Below are 6,000 nucleotides of genomic sequence, written 5' to 3'. Positions count from 1 at the left end.
ACCTTTGGTTCTTTAATACTCTGATTTTTAACTTTGGTATTTCAACTATAGGGCATTGATAGTGTAGTTTTCAAAAAATATTTCCAAATTCTTTCTCCAGAAGGAAAGACTTAAAAGTGAAATTGGGCACAAGTTTGGGGCCAAATTATCATTTTTGTTAGCAGAACATCATAAAAAATCCTTCATGTTTGCCCATATCCAGGGCTGGTAAATTTTGAGGTCTGTACTGAAGAATGTTTATTTTGCTTATTTTAAAATACAATAGCATTTGGTGCTCAATTAAGCACAGCAGTGCTTAAATTACTTATGATGTGCAATGAGATTAGAGTGTATATCCAGATACTATCTGCTCAATTTTTTCATTGTCATACCTTGGGTTCATATGATCTTCTTGCCACTGGTCAGAATATGCCTTTTCAAATAGTTTGATACAGTTTCTGATATAAATCTTTTGCATTTTAATTTGAAGTTCCTTTGTGGACATTTCTTTGAAAGAGAAAACCTAGAGTGTTTTCTCTTTAACACTATCTTTTAAAGGGGTAAAGTCATAGAAATACAATCAGCATGTGAAATTCATTACAAATCTTGCTCAAAGGGTTTAATATAGGCAGCAGAGAATTTAGTAACTTCCATAAAGAAAAACCAAGGTCATTTTTTAGCATGAGCCTTGTGTATAATTTTACATCTGGCAGCATGGACCACTAAAGTACATAACATTATAAATAATGGACTTTTAGGCCTCTCCTTAACAACCATTATCAGGTACACATTTGTATGGCTTTATGGTAGCAGTGAATGCAATCAAAGTGATAGCCAGCACTGAAATCACTCAGAAGCCTCCCTCGATCCATCTGTTCATTATACAATCTCAGTAGGAGCCCAGTCATTCTAGGAATATTCAACTCTCCCAGTACTCATACCTCTGCAGTTCTTAACCTCTACATTTGTTCTTGTCTCTCCTATTCTTGGGCACTACTTTTTCCCCATCCCTGTCCTAAGAGTTACTCAATCATACTCCTTAAGCACCACTGTCTTTTCTCCTCAATATCTTCTTTCTGCATATCCCTTACCAACCAGCCCCTTTTCTCAATAACTTCTCCTACTTTTACACTCCCAGAAAAGCAAAGCAAAACAAATTTTCAAAAGTCATGTATTTCCCTCCTCCTCCTCCTCCTCCTTCTTTTCCCTGACTTAAATGGTAAATTTTTTAGTCTTCTATCAAAATACTCCATTATCTACTAAAAAGGCATGGTGAACCAGTTGATATTAATGAAACGGTTAGTCTGCTTTATATCTGTAATTGGAGGGAAATAGCTCCTACCATGCTCTAAAAATCAAACAAGGCACCCTACCTATACCTGTTATAAAGTCTGACAGAGTTGATCTCAACAAATATCATTGATTATTTTTAAAACTCTACCTTCCTTTGAAATGACTTCTCTGGATTCTTCCAACAATGAATGACCATCCTCTTTTTCTCAAATTTCAGGGGAAAGTTGAGTGTGGTGTACTACCTAAAGGTATTCCTCTTTATTGTGACACTGGCTCCTAGTACCATGTTTTGCACAGACTCACCAATATTTCCGAAGCCTATTTCAAACAGTCACATAAAGTTCAGGGGCCAGTTCAAATGCTGTCATATACCCCTCTAATTTTAAAGATGAGGAAACTCTGGCTTAGGGGCATGAAATAAAAAAAGAAATGGGAATTTAAACTCAAAGTTCTATGTATTCAGCACAGGGATCCAGAACCTATCACGATACCAAATTGCTGGCACCACCTCTGGATTTTGTTTTCCTTGGTGAAAGGCCCCATCGTTCAGAACTGGGATCTGAGGGAAATGCAGCTGGTTCCTTTCCCCTTTGACCTTAATTCTTTCAAACTATCCAAACCAAAGACAGATAAGAAATCTCTCTTTGCATGAAATGTGGGGATATATATACAATAGACTCTTGCAATGAGTAAGTGGACTCCCAGTCCAGCCGCAGAGCCCATCCTGCTGCTGCAAGCCTGCTTGCTAGGTGTAGGCTGCCAGCTGGCTGGAACCCAGACACAGTCAGGACACAGACCTTGGCAGGGCGGAAGTCTACTGGGCGTGGCCTAGGACAGGAGGCGGGGCGTGGCCAGAGCCCGGTGGGCGTGGCTTTCGACTAGGTAGGGCGTGGCCGGGGCCCGCTGGGCGTGGCTTTGGACTAGGTTGGGCGTGGCCGGGGCCCCTTGGGAGTGGTCTAGGGCTAGGGGCGGGGAAAAGACCAAAGGGAAAAGTGAAGTGGGAGGGCAGTGGGGAGACGAAAAAGGCGGGCAAGTTGGCCTTGCCCTGGGTCCCTGGGGAGAAGGCGGCGAGCTGCGAGTGGAGGGAAGGTGCCCGAGAACCGGAGCGGGCGCGGAAGCAGTGGGCCTGGTAGGAAGGGTGGGGCCCGACGCCGGGGCCGGGGACCAGGCCTGGGGAGCCCGGAGGCGGCAGCTCAGGAGAAAGATTTTGAAGCAGCTTGGGCTGAGGCTCTGCTGCCCTCCCCACGCGCCCGGGGACGGCTGCAGACTGGGAGCGCAGACTGCGGGAGCTCGGGCCTAGGAAGCTGTCCTGGGCTCCGACGGCTGCTTGCCCCAAGTCTGAAGTCCCTAGAAGCCTGACTTGAAGGCGAGAGACTGAGGGTCGCCCCTTGCGGCGCCAGCTCCGCGCTGTTGGTGTCTTTGGGCATCTGTGCCCAGGCAGGGGCGCCTGTTCTCTGCTCGTGCTCCCTTAATAAGCTTTGGACTTCATACCGCTCAGCCTAGGGCCTTAGCCTTGGCATTTATTTTTACCGTCTCTCGGTTCTTCTGTCATAAAGATATTCCAAACACCCGTGTGCGCCTCCCTAGGGATATTGGGCCAGGTATGCGCAGGCGTGGTTTGGGTGTTTGTAAACACGCCTCAGGTGCAGTGGTACCTGCCTGGGAGGACATTTGCAGATGGGAACTTTCGTGTTATGTAGAAATCCTAGTCCATTCGTCCTTAAATCACTTCTAGAGTGGAGGAAACTGACAAGCATTTATTCCTGTCCTAAAGGGTCATCACATTCCTTGTTGCAGAGAATGAATGTTCTAAGAAAAGAGGCCTAGGACTTATGACGTCTACTTAGCCTGTTAGATTTGATTTTACATAGACAGTAGGCATGTTCGGCAGCTATCCTCAAGGCCTGGTGTAATTCCAGAAATAACTAACCCCTTTCAAAAAGAAATCCCAGTGGAAACTGCCAAAAAATAAAAACCCTAATTTTTTTTAAAGGGGGGAGGTATTAGAATATTTGCTGACTGTTGTTGTAAAACATGCAACTTAATTTTTAAGAAGATAGTTGAAGCACCAGATTTGCAAAGTATGAATTTATAAAATTATATTTTCATTTGTGCAAGTTGGATGATGCTTTAGTGTTAGATAAGTCTTTAAAACATATAATATAGATTTTTTTACATAAATGAGGAAATACATTTTATTCCTATTGCTTGATTTTAAAATCATTATAGGAATGACCACATGCTCACACCTACTTTTTTTTCTTTTCTTTTCCTTTTTTCTTTTCTTTTTTCCCCTGACCATAGAAGTTAATGGCCAGGAGGAGAGGTGTCTGAGTCCTGCACTCTCTAGTGTTGTCTACAACATAGCACTATACTCGCATGGTACAGATGAGAATGTTAAGTAAGTCACAGGGAGCCACAGTGCCCGAAAGTTTAAAGGCAGGAAAAAAAAATGTTTTTCTGACTCTAAAACCTGTACTCTTACCCTTGGACCACCCCACACTTTGTACATCACTCGTCTGCCCTCTATCCAACAAGGACTAAAGGTACAGGGCAGTGAGAGTGGTTGTTGTTTTAAAGAACTTTGGACCTATAATGAGGAGACTCTAATTCTAGCTCTTGTTCCAGCTCTGTGACTTTGTATAAGTTGTTTATCTTGTCTAGGCACGTAAAGGTAATTAATTTCTAGGTCTCTGCTTGATTTAATAGTGTATGGGTTTATGAAAATCAGATCCTGATTTTAGCATTTAATGATATTTTCAGTATTCTTTGATGTTGAAATTATCAAGAAGTCAGGAAGGATGGATTTATTCAATCAATAAATATATGCTTGTACCTAGATATGCACTGGCACTACAATAGAGACCAGGAAAAAGCAAAAAAAAAAAAAAAACCAGAAAAATGGAGAAGGGAGCACTTTGGACATAGTGATACAGAAGAGGCCTCATCAATGAGATTGCTTTGGAAGGAGAAGGACTTGATGTTCATTTCTATCACTGAGTCAACAAGGGCAGAGGAGGCACGAAAGGATGATACACTCTAGAAATTGCCAGAAGGCTGGAGTGTCTACAGCTTGAGTGATTGGCCCAAGAGCAAGTTGGAAAGCTGCATGGGACAGGTTGTGCTGGGCTTTGGGCAGTCTGCTAAGGACTCTATATTTTAGTGTAATAGCTACTGGGAGCCACTGGAAGATTTTAGACAGGGAAGTAACATGAAGATGGCTATGATGAAGCCCAAACAAATGCTGATGATGGCTCAGGTCGGGGTAGTACAGAGGAGCTGAAGAAAGTAGAATTTTCAAATGTCACTTTAACAGTAGTGCCTTCCTGACCACCTAGTTTAAAAGAACCTTACAGTACCCCTCACACACCCTAGCATACTCCTACTCCCTTTATTTTACCTCCATGTTATTTATTCCTGTATGACATGCTGGATGTTTTATTTGTAAATTGTTATTTACTCCTCCCTTAAGAATGTCAAGTACTTGAAGACTTTCTTTCTTTCTTTCTTTCTTTATTTTTTTTGCCTGTTTTGTTTACTGTTGATTCTCCAGAAGCTAATGCTGTGTCTTATGCAAAGTAGGATCTTAATGCATATTTATTGAATGAATGGATTTGTTAAGTATTTTGGATTTTGATTCTGTAGAACTTGCTGGTGAATTGAATATAGTAGTGAGAGAAAAGGAAAATTCAAAGGTGATTCTCCGTTTGCTAGCTTAAAAAGAGGGCGGATGCCAATGTTAATTACCAAGAAGGGGAAGGTAAGGGAAAGAACAAATTGGGGATCAGGATGGGAGCTAGAAAGTTGTATTTCATACATGTTAAGTCTGTCGTGGATTAGTTATCTACTGCTACGTTTTAAAGTGCCCGAAAATTTAGCAAATTAACAGCAGGCATTTATTATCTCATAGTTTCTGTGAGTTTGGATTTTGCATGTAGTTTGCTTGGGTGGTTCTGGCCCAAGGTCTCTTATGGGATTGTTGTCATCACAAGGCTTAATGGGGGCTGAAAGATCTGCTGCTTAGCTCTTCCATATGACTGTTGACAGACTACAGCTGACTCTTGGCTGAAGATCTCAGTTCCTTACCTCATAGATCTCCATGAGGGCAGCTTATAACATGGCTTCATCCAGAGTGAATCCAAGAAAGAAAGAGAACCCATATTGAAGCCACAGTCATTTTAGAACCTGATTTCAGAAGTGGCATGCTATCACTTCTGCCATATGCAACTGATCACACAGACCAAACCTGGTATGGACTGCAGGGAAGTACACAAGGGGTAAGTGCCAGGAGGGTTGGTTATTGGGAGCACTATAGAGGCCACCTGCTACAAGGTCTGGTTGCTGTAGTTTGAATGTGGTTATTCCCCTAACAGTTCAAGCAGTGGACACTCAGTGCCCAATGTAATGGCACTGAGAGACAGTGGAATGTTTAAGTGGTGTGATATAGTGGGAGATAATTAGATCATAGGAACACTGTCCTCAGAAGAGATTAACAGCTATTTCTTGGGAGTGTATTAGGTCTTGTGGAAGTGGATTGGTGAACAGGAGAGGTACCTGTTATAAAGCAAAGCCACTCTACTCTGCCTGTTGCTGTTTTCTGCACATGCTGCTTGCCACTCTCATGTGCACCTTCACCAGGTGTTGCCATCTGCCATGTTGTGATGTATCCAGAAGACCTTCACCAGCGGCTGAACAAATGGGACTGCCTGATCTTGGATTTTCAGCCTC

At 42.6% G+C, this 6,000-nt stretch overlaps 1 protein-coding gene across 2 annotated transcripts in view; it reads left to right on the top strand.

Moving 5' to 3' along the window:
• The first annotated feature begins 2,245 nt into the window (after window positions 1–2,245).
• Window positions 2,246–6,000, top strand: part of Pter (phosphotriesterase related) — a 61,053-nt gene continuing 57,298 nt past the window's right edge. The window contains exon 1 of one of the 2 annotated variants that reach the window (XM_005325804.5): window positions 2,246–2,401. The gene's annotated coding sequence lies outside the window, so the exon portion shown is untranslated. The remainder of the gene's footprint in view (window positions 2,402–6,000) is intronic. The other variant, XM_078023363.1, reaches the window with a different exon arrangement.

The sequence above is a fragment of the Ictidomys tridecemlineatus genome, chromosome 10, assembly GCF_052094955.1.
Source record: "Ictidomys tridecemlineatus isolate mIctTri1 chromosome 10, mIctTri1.hap1, whole genome shotgun sequence".
NCBI lineage: Eukaryota > Metazoa > Chordata > Mammalia > Rodentia > Sciuridae > Ictidomys > Ictidomys tridecemlineatus.
This window is presented reverse-complemented; position numbering and strand designations above follow the sequence as displayed.